Here is a 16,212-nt window from a genome sequence, read left to right as displayed (position 1 = left end):
GTAAACTCTGGGTGTTGGGGATGGACAGGGAGGCCTGGCACACTGCAGCCCATGGGGTCGCAAAAAGTCTGACACAACTAAGTGACAGAACTGAACTGAGAACAAGCATGTGTTCGTGCAAGCCTAGTCGCTTCAATTATGTCTGATTGTTTATGATGCTATGGACTGTAGCCTGCCTGGATCCTCTGTGCATGGGATTCTCCAGGCAAGAATACTGGAGTGGATTGCTATGCCCTCCTCTAGGGGATCTTCTAAACCCAGGAATCAAATCCACATATCATATGTCTCCTTCATTGGCAGATGGGTTATTTACCACTAGCGCCACCTGGGAAGCCCTAGAACAAGCATACCAAAATATAAAAATCCAAAATAAACTTCATTCCCTTTCAGTAGTGTTTTAGTTTATTTGTGAGACTTTGAAAAATAATACAGTCTCTAACTGTGTCATCATCTTTACCTATAAAGCAAGGAATAAAATAGTACCTATAGTCATGGTTGTTGTGAGGATTAACTATGTTAACAAATATAAACACATGTTATAATATCAGCACATAAAGTCAACAAATGTTTGTTCTTATTGTGTAGGATTTTTTTAAGGCATCTAGTTCAAAGTTTCATTAGCAATATTCTGCTTTTCATCACTGAATTCTAATCACTATTGAAACACTCTATTTAAGACACTTTTTAAGCTAATGTAGTAAAATAGCTTCATACTTAAAATTAAGCCACAGTATATAATTTTATTCAGACTAATATTATAATATATAAGTTAAAATATCAGGGCCAGAAAAAGTTCCCTTTATTTTATCCCAGGCCACAGTTTTTGCTACATTGTTATTTTATCCCAGACACTGTTTTGGCTTCATTGTATCAATAAAATTAGTACTTCAAAGCTCAGAAATTCTATCTAATCACTTATTTTTATTCCATTTCTCAAAAGGTGTACAACAGAAGGAAATTAAATTTAAAGTAAAATTTGGAAATAGTTTTACATAAATAGAAAAGTAAGGTTCTAGGCTACCTACAGTTTTTATAAGTGTCTGGGGTAAAAATATCTGTCATATTGTCAGAAAATATGTCAGGCTTTCTGGCTTAAGACCAATAAACACTACATAAATAATAGCTTCCTATTTTCTAGTATTCAATACACCATACTCTTGGAGAATGCTAAGGATAGTCTCTCGCTAGAAAGAACCATTGGTTTCCATGGCCTGAATCAAATTCGCATCCTATTTCTCCACCCACATTGTCATTTTAGTCTTTGAACCTTAATGATTATAGGTTAGTAGAACACAGAAATAGTTTGCCTTTCTTCCAAAGGACTCTTTGGCTCTTATTGTGTGGATATACTGCAGATGGTAATTTAATCTATTGTTAAGAATCATTAAGCAAAATAATAATTGTACATAGGATCTTCCAAATTGATACTGAAATAAGAAATCCTGGAACTTTTGCATTTCATTTACACAAGTCTTAAAGAGAAAGAGAGAACAAAAGAGACTGAATCCCTTTCTATAGTCAAACTGCTTTCTATGGATGATTACAGAGCTGAAACTGTCACTGAATTATGCTTTTCTCAGCAATGCAAAATAAAGGTTCAAAAAGCACTGGGTACCTCTCAACCTATCATTTAGTATGAGATTTAAAGCTGTCACTGATGTCACATTATTAAGGTATAAGGTTTGATGTCATGTTGACACTAAACTCCATTTAAAAGCTTCCAAAAATATGCAGCGTGTCTGGTTCTGACTTTTACAACATTCAATACAATCATCTTGAGAAGTCTTTTAAGAGAAAGAAATCAGTAAACTCCTTAATATAGAGAATCAGGACAGAGACATTTGCATTCTGATGCTTTGACCCTGAAAATGTGCAAGGCAAGAGTAATGAGTTGGGCATATGGCAATGCAAGTGAGAAATGATAAGAGCCTGGACTTCAGCTGGAAAAAGGGCATACATCAGTGAAATAAATAATTAAAAAGTGGATTGGATCAGGAGACCTATTTGTGGTTGGGAATGGAAAGGAGAAATGGAGGGCAGATAAAGGACCTCTTTTAGAGTGGGTAGATGGACATGCTATTAATCTTCATATACTGGTAGGCTAGAATTTTCATAAGAAAAGCCTAGAATTACTGCATCAATTTAAGAAAGTCTGGGACAATTGCTCTGAGCCAACTCCACTCTATACATTATGAGCTAGTGTGGTTTCTCTCAACCTCAGTTTGCTCTGCCTTCTTTTTCTCTGGCCCTGGGGCATATAATTTGAACCAGAATTTTCTTTAATCAGAATGGTAAGACCAGAAATTTTATTTGCAAATGTGATTCAAGGCTTTCAAGTCCAGGAAAAAGTGCAGTGCAACCTAGATCAGTTATGTACTTCATTATAGTTTTAACATCAGGCCTCTGTTTTATTGTGAAGTAAGAACAAATCAGAACAAACAAAAATATCCAATGGCATTAGCTGAGAGTCATCAAGCTTGAGTCTGACACAAGCTCAGCCATGTCCTACTCTTTGTGACCCCTTGGAATGCAGCCCGTAGGCTCCACTGTCCATGGAATTCTCCAGGAAAGAATATTGGAGTGGGTTGCCATTCCCTTCTCCAGGGGATCTTACCAACCCAGGGATTGAACCCGAATCTCCTGCTCTAGAGGCAGATTCTTTACCATCTGAGGAACCTAGGAAGCTAAAGCTAGAGATGAATTAGGATGGAGTTTTGAATTATCCATGGTAAAGTACTAGTTATTTATCTGGAGAAAATATAATCTGATACACATTAATATTTATACAAAATAAAAAATCACTAAAAAAATAGGTGAAAATGTAAACCCAAATTCTATATTATTATTGTTACATTTAATTTTGACATAAAATTACTCTGCCAATTTGCTGTAAAAGTTTCTAAATGCTTTATGTTATGCAGAGTGGCAAGAACTCAAAGACTTCTGATTTGCCAAACAGTATCAAACACATTCAGATAGTGAATCCAGGGACTTTGCTGGCAGTCCAGTGGTTAAGACTTCATCTTCAAATGCACAGAGTTTGATCCCTGGTCAGGGAGCTAAGATCTCACACTCCTCGTGGCCAAAAAACCATAACATAAAATAGAAATATTATTGTAACAAATTCAATAAAGTCTTTAAAAATGGTCCACATTTTTTTTTAAAGAAAGTGATTCCAAAAGGAAATATTCCAATAAGCACTACTGAAGAATGATAGAGATGTGATTGGGAAAAGTACAGGAAATGTGCAAAATCACAGCAAAGAAAACAAAACTGTAATGTCATTATTAAAAAAAAAAAAAAAAAACCATTTTACTAGCCAGACCTCGCCGCCTAGTAGCAGAAAGGTGGTACATCCAGAGTTTAGAGTTTGTCTATTTTTGACTGGATGGAAAGAATGGGATGTTGGAGAATAGGAGTAGGAGAGTTGAAATGCAGGAGTGGGATTTCTGAATCTGAGATTAGATGTTTGAATTCCTTTTGTATATTTAGATCTCCAGTACAGAAAAATTTTAGAATAATAATATTTGGAGTCTCCTAAAATATATCACTTCATGCAAATAGATGGGGGAAAAGTGCAAACAGCAACAGATTTTATTTTCTTGTGCTCCAAAATAACTGCAGAAGGTGACTGCAGCTATGAAATTAAAATATGCTTTCTCCTTGGAAGAAAAGCCATGACAAACCAAGGCAGTATGTTAAAAAGCAGAGACATCACTTTGACAACAAAGGTCTATGTAGTCAAAGCTATAGTTTTTCCAGTAGGCATGTACGAATGCGAGAATTGGGTCATAAAGAAGATTGAATGCCAAAGAACTGATGCTTTTGAATTATGGTGCTGAAGACTCTTGATAATCCCTTGGACAGCAAGGAAATCAAACCAGCCAATCCTAAAAGAAATCAACTTTGAATATTCATTGGAAGGACTGATGCTGAAGGTGAAGTTCCAGTAATTTGACCACCTGATACGAAGAGCTGACTCCTTGGAAAAGACTGTGATGCTGGGAAAGATTGAAGGCAAGAGGAGAAGGGGGCAACAGATGATGAGATGACTGGATGTGGACATGAATTTGAGCAAATTCTGGGAGATAAGACACAACTTAATGACTAAACAACAACCAAATACCAGATTGCATTCTTATATAAATGATCACATGTTTCTCTTTTCAGCTTTTTTTTTTTTTTTCTTTGTAGCTACAGAGTTGTCCAACAGGAACATGTTCTCTGTCTTCCACTCAAAGGGTAGACCCTTTTTCAAATGGACTATTTACATTTCCATCTGAATATCTTTATTTATAGATGACACTTTATGGAGGAAAGGTGACCTGATATAAGTTTATTGACTGCTACTCAATCTACTATTCAAAATGTTACAGGTAAGAAGTTTTTGACATTTCCACCCCCATTTGTGGAAAATTGTCTTCAGTATTTTTTTAAATGACAAGTAAAATGTTATATTGAATTGCAAGGAATTTGAATTCTTGACAGATTTAATGATTTTGACAGCACCTAACTCAAATGGAGCTTCACAGATCTCTAGGGACCACAAAGTAAAGAAGCTTAAATTATTCCAGTGATGGAAATGGATCTCAAAATAGAGTAAGAGGCATTTACCTGATGAACCAATTTTTGAAGCTTACCCATGATTACTAAAGAACTCTCATAGAAGTTTCTCTTCTCAAACCATTTCTACATACAGGGAACCCCTTCGAGAGAGTGTCATCTATGAAGCGTGGCAGGTCAAGGGGCATTCATATAATGAAGATATTTTAAAATAATTATTCCAAGAATTTCATAGAAAATTCACAAGAGAAACTGATGAATTTAGCTAAGTGTTAAAAAAAATGATGGCAAATTTAATCCTAAAATTTTGATGTGGTCTTATTTTATGTAACCATATACACATAATCATATATAGTATTAGCACAAATAGGAAGAGCATGCACATGTAGGAAAAAATTGAATTTTCTAGATTTATAAATATATATAAGATGACACACTGGTAAAGAATCCACCGGCCAATGCAAGGTACACAGAAGGTATGGGTTTGATCTCTGGGTCAGGAAGATCCCCTCGAGAAGTAAATGGCAACCCACTCCAGTATTCTTTCCTGGAAAATTGCATAGATGGAGGAGTATGGTGGGCTGCAGTCCATGGGGTCACAAAAAGTCAGACATGACTGAGCCTTCGCACACACACACACACATTAACACACATAAATCTAGTACTAGTGTTGTTTTACTTGAAGAGGGTAATTACTCCAGTTCAATTCAGTTCAGTTCAGTCGCTCAGTCATTTCCAACTCTTCATGACCCCATGGACCACAGCACACCAGGCCTCCTTGTCCATCACCAGCTCCTGGAGTTTACCCAAACTCATGTCTATTGAGTTGGTGATGCCATCCAAACATCTCATCCTCTGTTGTCCCCTTCTCCTCCTGCCTTCAATCTTTCACAGCATCAGGTCTTTTCAAATGAGTCAGATCTTCACATCAGGCGGCCAAAGTATTGGAGTTTCAGCTTCAGCATCAGTTCTTCCAATGAGCATTCAGGATGGATCTCCTCTAGGATGGACTGGTTGGATGTCCTTGGACACCAAGGGACTATCATGGGTCTTCTCCAACACCACAGTTCAAAAGCTTCAATCGGTGTTCAGCTTTCTTTATACTCCAACTCTCGCATCCCTACATGACTACTGGAAAAACCATAGCCTTGACTACACAGCCCTTTCTTGACAAAGTAATATCTCTGCTTTTAAGTATACTGTCTAGTTTGGTCATAACTTTCCTTCCAAGGAGCAAGCATCTTTTCGTTTTGTGGCTGCAGTCACCATCTGCAGTGATTCTGGAGCCCCCAAAATAAAGTCAGCCACTGTTTCCACTGTTTTTCCATCTATTTGCCATGAAGTGATGAGACCAGATGCCACGATCTTAGTTTTCTGAATGTTAAGCTCTAAGCCAATTTTTTCACTCTCCACTTTTGCCTTCATCAAGAGGCTCTTTAGTTCTGCTTCATTTTCTGCCATAAGGGTGGTGTCATCTGCATATCTGAGGTTATTGATATTTCTCCAGGCAATCTTGATTCTAGTTTGTGCTTCTTCCAGCCTGGCATTTCTCATGACGTTATCTGCATATAAGTTAAATAAGTAGGGTGACAATATACAGCCTTGACGTACTCCTTTTCCTATTTGGAACCAGTCTAACTGTTCTAACTGTTGCTTCCTGACCTGCATACAAATTTCTCAAGAGGCAGGACAGGTGGTCTGGTAATCCCATCTCTTTCAAAATTTCCACAGTTTATTGTGATCCATTCAGTCAGAGGCTTTGGCATAGTCAATAAAGCAGAAATAGATGTTTTTCCGGAACTCTCTTGCTTTTTCAATGATCCAGCAGATATTGGCAATTTGATCTCTGGTTCCTCTGCCTTTTCTAAAACCAGCTTGAACATCTGGAAGTTCATGGTTCACATATTGCTGAAGCCTGGCTTGGATAATTTTGGCACTATTTACTAGCGTAAGTATGTCAGTATTATAACTGAATAATAGATTCATTGTATGTCTCTGTGTGCGTATGTATTTTTGTATAACAATTTTTTTAATCCACTCATTCACTAATGAACACTTATGTTGCTTCCATCTTGGATATTGAGAATAATGCTGCAATCAACATGGGAGTGCAGATCTATCTTCTATACCCTATTTTTTTTTTTTTTATAATCTCCTTTGGATATATGCCCAGAAGTGAGATGGATATATGCCCAGAAGTGAGATTTCTAGAACATATGGTGGTTCTACTTGATTTATTTATTTATTATCTTCCATAGTGCTTTCCACAGTAGCTGAACAGATTTTATTTTAAAAGGTAAGACAATAAGAATTAGAGAGATTAAGTGACCTCTAGCATGTCATACCTGAATGATCTAGTGGTTTTCCCTACTTTCTTCAATTTATTTCTCAATTTGGCAATAAGGAGTTCATGATCTGAGCCACACTCAGCTCCCGGTCTTGTTTTGGCTGACTGTATAGAGCTTCTCCATCTTTGGCTGCAAAGAATATGAACACTGATTTCAGTGTTGACCATCTGGTGATGTCCATGTGTAGAGTCTTCTCTTGTGTTGTTGGAAGAGGGTGTTTGCTGTGACCAGTGCGTTCTCTTGGCAAAACTCTATTAGACTTTGCCCTGCTTCATTCCATATTCCAAGGTCAAATTGGCCTGTTACTCTAGGTGTTTCTTGACTTCCTACTTTTGCATTCAAGTCCCCTATAATGAAAAGGACATCTTTTTGGGGTGTTAGTTCTAGAAGATCTTGTAGGTCTTCATAGAACCATTCAACTTCAGCTTCTTCAGCATTACTGGTTGGGGCATAGACTTGGATTACCATGATATTGAATGGTTTGCCTTGGAAACGAACAGAGATAATTCTGTTGTTTTGAGACTACATCCAAGTACTGCATTTTGGACTCTTTTGTTGACCATGATGGCTACTCCATTTCTTCTAAGGGATTTCTGCCCAGAGTAGTAGATATAAAGGTCATCTGAGTTAAATTCACCCATTCCAGTCCATTTTTGTTTGTTGATTCCTAGAATGTCGATGCTCACTCTTGTCATCTTCTGTTTGACCACTTACAATTTGCCTTGATTCATGGACCTAACATTCCAGGTTCCTATGCAATATTGCTCTTTACAGCATTGGACCTTGCTTCTATCACCAGTCACATCCACTACTGGGTATTGTTTTTGCTTTGGCTCCATCCCTACATTCTTTCTGGAGTTATTTCTCCACTGATCTCCAGTAGCATATTGGGCACCTACCAACCTGGGCAGTTCCTTTTTCAGTATCCTATCATTTTGCATTTTCACACTGTTCATGGGGTTCTCAAGGCAAGAATACTGAAGTGGTTTGCCATTCCCTTCTCCAGTGGACCACATTGTGTCAGACCTTTGCACCATGACCTGCCCATCTTGGGTGGCCCCACAGGGCATGGCTTACTTTCATTAAGTTAGACAAGACTGTGGTCCGTGTGATTAGATTGACTAGTTTTCTGCGATTATGGTTTTAATGTTTCTGCCCTCTGATGCCCTCTCGCAACACCTACCGTCTTACTTGGGTTTCTCTTTCCTTGGACGTGGGGAAGCTCTTCACAGCTGCTCCAGCAAAGCGCAGCCTCTGCTCCTTTCCTTGGACGAGGGATATCTCCTCACCGCTGCCCTTTCTGACCTTGAACGTGGAGTAGCTCCTCTCAGCTGGACCACAGATCCGGCTGTGACAGACAGCGTGGCAGAAGCAAGCGGGCTGCTACAGATCACGCAGAAGCATGGTCAAGAGATACCAAGGGAACATTTCAAGCAAAGATGGGCTCGATAAAGGACAGAAATGGTATGGACCTAACAGAAGCAGAAGATAGTAAGAAGAGGTGGCAAGAATACACTGAAGAACTGTCCAAAAAAGATCTTCACGACCCAGATAATCACGATGGTGTGTTCACTCACCTAGAGCCAGACATCCTGGAATGTGAAGTCAAGTGGGCCTTAGAAAGCATCACTACAACCAAAGCTAGTGGAGATGATGGAATTCCAGTTGAGCTATTTCTAATCCTGAAAGATGATGCTCTGAAAGTGTTGCACTCAATATGCCAGCAAATATGGAAAACTCAGCAGTGGCCACAGGACTGGAAAAGGTCAGTTTTCATTCCAATCCCAAAGAAAGGCAATGCCAAAGAATGCTCAAACTACTGCACAATTGCAATCATCTCACATGCTAGTAAAATGATGCTTAAAATTCTCAAAGCCAGGCTTCAGCAATATGTGAACCATGAACTTCCAGATGTTCAAATGGGTTTTAGAAAAGGCAGAGGAACCAGAGATCAAATTGCCAACATCCGCTGGATCATGAAAAAAGCAAGAGAGTTCCAGAAAAACATCTATTTCTGCTTTATTGACTATGCCAAAGCCTTTGACTGTGTGGATCACAATAAACTGTGGAAAACTCTGAAAGAGATGGGAATACCAGACCACCTGACCTGCCTATTGAGAAACCTATATGCAGATCAGAAAGCAACAGTTAGAACTGGACATGGAACAACAGACTGGTTCCAAAAAGGAAAAGGAGTTCATCAAGGCTGTATATTGTCTCTGTGCTTATTTATCTTATATGCAGAGTACATCATGAGAAACGCTGGGCTGGATGAATCACAAGCTGGAATCAAGATTGCCGGGATAAATATCAATAACCTCAGATATGCAGATGACACCACCCTTATGGCAGAAAGTGAAGAGGAACTAAAAGGCCTCTTGGTGAAAGTGAAAAAGGAGAGTGAAAAAGTTGGCTTAAAGCTCAACATTCAGAAAATGAAGATCATGGCACCTGGTCCCATCACTTCATGGGAAATAGATGGGGAAACAGTGGAAACAGTGTCAGACTTTATTTTTCTGGGCTCCAAAATCACTGCAGATGGTGACTGCAGCCATGAAATTAAAAGATGCTTACTCCTTGGAAGGAAAGTTATGACCAACCTAGATAGCATATTCAAAAGCAGAGACATTACTTTGCCAACAAAGGTTCATCTAGTCAAGGCTATGGTTTTTCCTGTGGTCATGTATGGATGTGAGAGTTGGACTGTGAAGAAGGCTGAGCACCGAAGAATTGATGCTTTTGATCTGTGGTATTGGAGAAGACTCTTGAGAGTCCCTTGGACTTCAAGGAGATCCAACCAGTCCATTCTGAAGGAGATCAGCCCTGGGATTTCTTTGAAAGGAATGATGCTAAAGCTGAAACTCCAGTCCTTTGGCCACCTCATACAAAGAGTTGACTCATTGGAAAAGACTCTGATGCTGGGAGGGATTGGGGGCAGGAGGAGAAGGGGACGACAGAGGATGAGATGGCTGGATGGCATCACTGACTCGATGGACGTGAGTCTGAGTGAATTCCGGGAGTTGGTGATGGACAGGGAGGCCTGGCTTGCTGCAATTCATAGGGTTGCAAAGAGTTGGACATGACTGGGCAACTGAACTGAACTGAGCATGTCATATTGATGAATGATAGATCAGAGTTTTGAATGCAGACCCTGGATAATACATTTTATTTAGCAGCCTAAAATAGCTTAGTAGTGATCAGTTGTATGTATTATTCTAATCTTCCAGTAACAAAAATGCTGGACTGGGATAAAAGAGACTTAACATGTATTTCTGGTTCTTGAAACATATGGTTATGTCATTTGAGTAACCTCTTGTCTCTAAAAGTCTCTCACTATTCTTGTTAAAAATGTGGCTGAAATAAGTTTTAAAGTTCTATTCAATGTGAGCAATTTATACATAAAAGACTACTAAATAATTTGCTATGATTATTTGATCTAGGATGTCTTTATCTTCAATCAGTCAATTCATGTTTATAAATTATAGGTATGCGCTGAAATAAAAGATTGTAGACTATGTAATGCAATCTAGCACATCATTAACAGTTACTAGAAATGACTCAGGATATACGCCCATCAAAATTGTGTTTTAGTAGCTTTTTCATAAACACCTGGAAAATTGATAAATATATATTTTATATTATAAATAATGTATTCTTTCTGAATGTGTCTCAAGAATTATCTAAGCCTTTCCTTGATATTGTTATGTGAGATATCAACAATTTATGTGTTTCTGAATAATTGGTTCTTAAGTACTTTATAGCAGAAATGACATCAGTCTAGAAGTCAGATGTGAGCCTTTATTTCATAAGTAAACATGAAAAAAAAGTAGTATCCATTTTGCCATTCATAAATCATTCTAAAATCTTTGGAAAGACTGAGGGAGAAAGAATTGATATTGTTTTAAAACTAATATTATTCTGGATAGAAAGAAGTAAATATCAGGGAAACTTTATGAAGATTTTGTTCTAAATTCCACTACTATGAGTTGCATACTATTTTAAGTCAAATGGAGACCACCTTAAACTTGTGAACCGTGTGTCTTTCTTAGAAGAATTCTAAGAAGCAATCACAGAAATACACACACATTTACATATGAACAGTTTTCCATGTCATTAACAAAAGCTTACTTTTAAGACCAAGAACGTATAGAAAGGATATAATTTCACATCAAAACATGTATTATTCAGTATACAAATCTGTCTGACTGCTAAGTTAAGACACCAAAGTCAGCTAGTCATGGAGTACTTCTGTAAGAGAATTCCATTACAACAATTTATCTGTATTTCCTCATTTCTGGAGATTGGATGGGGTGTAGGGAGTAAAGGACATCTGGCATTTGGCTTAATGAAAAAGTTCCTACAGTGACCTTATTTTTCTCATTTTGACAAGAGTTCAGAGAAGCATTGTTGCTATTAGCAAGCAGCTTCTGATTGTTGAAATAGATTTCCAAGAAAATATGGTTTGTAAATTGCTGGCTTAAATAAACCAATAGGCCTTAAAAATCAGATCTGCAATAATATAAAATAAAACATATCTTTAGAAATAAAAAACTGTAAACATGTCAAAGACAATTCATTTTTCATAATTTAACAGAACCATTTCTGGGTTCAGTCCTTGTTAAAATACATCAAGTGGTTTTATTCCTTTTAGGCCTAATACAATCACTCCTATACATTCAATTTGGGAAAATTCTATTTCTTTTAATAATAGGAAGATTTTCATCCTGTAAAATATAATTTATACAAAAGGGTTCACAATATTTTAGAAATAAAGGACAACTTCCTGTGTGGTTGTTATAATTTGTTTTATCATATTAAGGAAAAGAATATTACCAATATTAATAAATCATATTGAAATGTTGATTAACTAATAGAATGAGAATTAACACTGCATCTGAAAAATGTCTTAAATAGTAGGAGAATCAACATAAATCAATCCACTTTCTTAGCTTAAAAATAGTATCGATCTCTCAATTTTTCATTTTCTTATAATGTTAGAAAATAAGTATTTGATATTTAATCATACAGTGTACACTGGATAAAATTTCTCATACAATGTCCCAATAAAAAAGATTTTGAGTATGGAATAACAAATAGAAAGACAATGAACTAGCTTTAAAAATTTGAAAGAGACCCTGAAATATTGATATGATCTTTCAAATAGAGAAAAATGTATACAATTTAAAATTTTATCTAGTATTATTTGAGATTTTTCCATTTTAATAAAATCTTATTTCACTTTCTTTTTAATATCATAAGGCCACATCTTCGTTTTTATTTGTTTGTTTTTGTTTTGTTTTGTTTTGTTTAACTTTACAATATTGTATTGGTTTTGCCATATATCAAAATGAATCTGCCACAGATATACATGTGTTCCCCATCCTGAATCCTCTTCCCTCCTCCCTCCCCGTACCATCCCTCTGGGTCGTCCCAGTGCACCAGCCCCAAGTATCCAGTATCGTGCATCGAAACTGTACTGGTGTCTCATTTCATATATGATATTATAGATGTTTCAATGACATTCTCCCAAGTCATCCTACCCTCTCCCTCTCCCACAGAGTCCAAAGACTGTTCTATATATCAGTGTCTCTTTTGCTGTCTCGTATACAGAGTTATTGTTACCATCTTTCTAAATTCCATATATATGCATTAGTATACTGTATTGGTGTTTTTCTTTCTGGCTTACTTCACTCTGTATAATAGGCTCCAGTTTCATCCACCTCATTAGAACTGATTCAAATGTATTCTTTTTAATGGCTGAGTAATACTACATTGTGTATATATACCACAGCTTTCTTATCCATTCATCTGCTGATGGACATCTAGGTTGCTACCATGTCCTGGCTATTATAAACAGTGCTGCAATGAACATTGGGGTGCATGTGTCTCTTTCAATTCTGGTTTCCTCAGTGTGTATGCCCAGCAATGGGATTGCTGGATCATAAGGCAGTTCTATTTCCATTTTTTTAAGGAATCTCCACACTGTTCTCCATAATGGCTGTATTAGTTTGCATTCCCACCAACAGTGTAAGAGGGTTCCCTTTTCTCCACACCCTCTCCAGCATTTATTGCTTGTAGACTTACATCTTCTGTTGGTCACAAATTATTGTGCTTCTTTAACTTACATCCAGAAAAGCATCTATTTCTGCTTTTTTGACTATGCCAAAGCCTTTGACTGTGCGGATCACAATAAACTGTGGAACATTCTAAAAGAGATGGGAATACCAGACCACCTGATCTGCCTCTTGAGAAATTTGTATGCAGGTCAGGAAGCAACAGTTAGAACTAGACGTGGAACAACAGACTGGTTCCAAATAGGAAAAGGAGTTCGTCAAGGCTGTATATTGTCACCCTGTTTATTTAACTTATATGCAGAGTACATGATGAGAAACGCTGGACTGGAAGAAACACAAACTGAAATCAACATTGCCGGGAGAATTACCAATAACCTCAGATATGCAGACGATACCACCCTTATGTCAGAAAGTGAAGAGGAACTCAAAAGTCTCTTGATGAAAGTGAAAGTGGAGAGTGAAAAAGTTGACTTAAAGCTCAACATTCAGAAAATGAAGATCATGGCATCCAGTCCCACCACTTCATGGGAAATAGATGGGGAAACAGTGGAAACAGTGTCAGACTTTATTTTTCTGGGCTCCAAAATCACTGCAGATGGTGATTGCAGCCATGAAATTAAAAGATGCTTACTCCTTGGAAGGAAAGTTATGACCAACCTAGATAGCATATTCAAAAGCAGAGACATTACTTTGCCAACAAAGGTTCATCTAGTCAAGGCTATGGTTTTTCCTGTGGTCATGTATGGATGTGAGAGTTGGACTGTGAAGAAGGCTGAGCACCGAAGAATTGATGCTTTTGATCTGTGGTATTGGAGAAGACTCTTGAGAGTCCCTTGGACTTCAAGGAGATCCAACCAGTCCATTCTGAAGGAGATCAGCCCTGGGATTTCTTTGAAAGGAATGATGCTAAAGCTGAAACTCCAGTCCTTTGGCCACCTCATACAAAGAGTTGACTCATTGGAAAAGACTCTGATGCTGGGAGGGATTGGGGGCAGGAGGAGAAGGGGACGACAGAGGATGAGATGGCTGGATGGCATCACTGACTCGATGGACGTGAGTCTGAGTGAACTCCGGGAGTTGGTGATGGACAGGGAGGCCTGGCGTGCTGCGATTCATGGGGTCGCAAAGAGTTGGACACGACTGAGTGACTGATCTGATCTGATCTGTTCTGAACTTACATCTACATAGTTTTTTTATACTCAAGAAATATTGTGATCAATGTCTAATTTAGCACACACATTTTTTGTTTGATTATATTTAGAACAAAATCAGTACATTAAAAGTAAAGTAAAATAGCATGAGTTAAGAATACAATTCAAGAGTTTCTTACATAAGATTTTTATAGAATACTGAAATTTAGTTCTGAAAGATAATAAATTCTGTAGGTTTTAAAATTTCACATTATATTATAGGTTGATATAGGTGTCTCATTAAAATAGAAATGTTGCTGTTTAGCACATTCCTCATACCTCTGATCAGATTAAATTTTCCACTTAGAATCCTAATAAAAGTAATGTATCTCTTTGCTTTCTTAATTTCTTCCTAACAAAACTTTTGTGAGGATGAGGAAAATAGATCACCTTTTGATGATATACTAAAATAAAAGCATTTTATGATGGACAGGAAATTTGAATTAGTTTACAGTATTATTTAATTAAGTCTTCTGTTTTGTTCATCTGGCACAATCTAAAATTATTGATAGTAAATGGTAGAAACTGTTCTATTTTCGATCTGTTCTATTTTTATTTGGGGACATTGGAGAACTGTTTATAAATGTGTCACATATTCTACCTCATGTTACTTTGGCTAGTTTACACAAAAACTCAATGATTTTTTGACTCTTTCTTGTCTTCCATAAATATTTATGTATAATATCATTTTCTTGTAAACAGGGTTTTTCCAGCCCAAAGGGAGAAAAAAACAATTTGTGTGTTAATTTTATCTCACTGGTTTTGTTCAGCTTCAATAGTTGTGTATATAAAAGAAGAGATTAGATAAAGGGGAATACAAGCAACCCCTGTTGCTAACATAAAGAATTTTAATTAGCATGATGATAATTTTGCAGGAATTCAGGTACATTCTACCCCCTTGCTTGTAGTTCAAACCAGCTGTTAAATGTTTGCTGTCAGTAATCCTTCAATATTTATTTTGCTTAGATTCTGCTGCCCCCTGCAGAATAACCAAAAGCATTAATGAGTTTGGAGTCTACCTGTAACTCAAGGAAGAAAGCACTTTCATCTTGAGATTCTGATATAAATCCATTTTATGTAGTAATTATTACTATCACTGCTTGATACATCTTGCATTACATGTGGCAATCTGAATTTTCCTCTTGAAAATAAACTAAAGAAATAAAAAGTATTCCTTTCAATAATTACTCCTGTCTTTTCCACATTAAAAGATAGTGAATAACATATCATATAAACTAATTTATATTAATAATATATGATATAAACTAAAATTAGAAAATATACCATGCTGAAATCAAAAGCACTACTGTATAGCACAGGGACTCTATTCAGTATTCTGTAATAACCTAAATGGGAAAAGAATTGAAAAAGAATAGATTATATGTACATGTAAAACTAAGTCAATTTTCTGTACATCTGGAACTAACACATCATTATAAATCAACTATAGTCCAATGTAAAATAAAAACTAAAAAACTTAAAAGAAGAATCAAAAAACAAATTATCTTGGTGCAAGGCGATTACAAATTTTTATGTAGCTGTCATGATAGGGTAATATTGTGAATCAATATTGTGGAAAGACAATAAGTGAAATAGGTAAAGTAGATTAACAGGTATAAATTTCTAGCTATAAAATAAATAATTCATGGGTTCATAATGTATAGCATAGGGAACACAGTCAACAACATGGTAATAACTTTGTGTGGTGACAGATACAAAGTTAGATAACTAGACTTATTGTGATTATGAAATTATAAAGTATTAAAATATTTAATCATATGCTGTATAATGACTGAAAATTATATAATGTTTAAGGCAATTATACATCAATATAAAAAATAGAAAATATTGAGATTGCCTGCAATACAAAGGAAATGCAACATAAATTACATGACATCCCAGAAACACAGGCTATACCATTGCTAGGACACTTTCAGTTGAGAATCAATGTCAGAAATTCAACCTGATCAGACTACAAAGCATGCATATGAAGCAGGTTATGGAATTCACCTACTAAATTACTACTTTTGAGATTCA

The sequence above is a fragment of the Bos grunniens genome, chromosome 9 (genome assembly GCF_055505025.1).
Source record: "Bos grunniens cultivar Pamir isolate PY7600 chromosome 9, Bosgru_T2T1.0, whole genome shotgun sequence".
Classification (NCBI taxonomy): Eukaryota; Metazoa; Chordata; class Mammalia; order Artiodactyla; family Bovidae; genus Bos; species Bos grunniens.
This window is presented reverse-complemented; position numbering follows the sequence as displayed.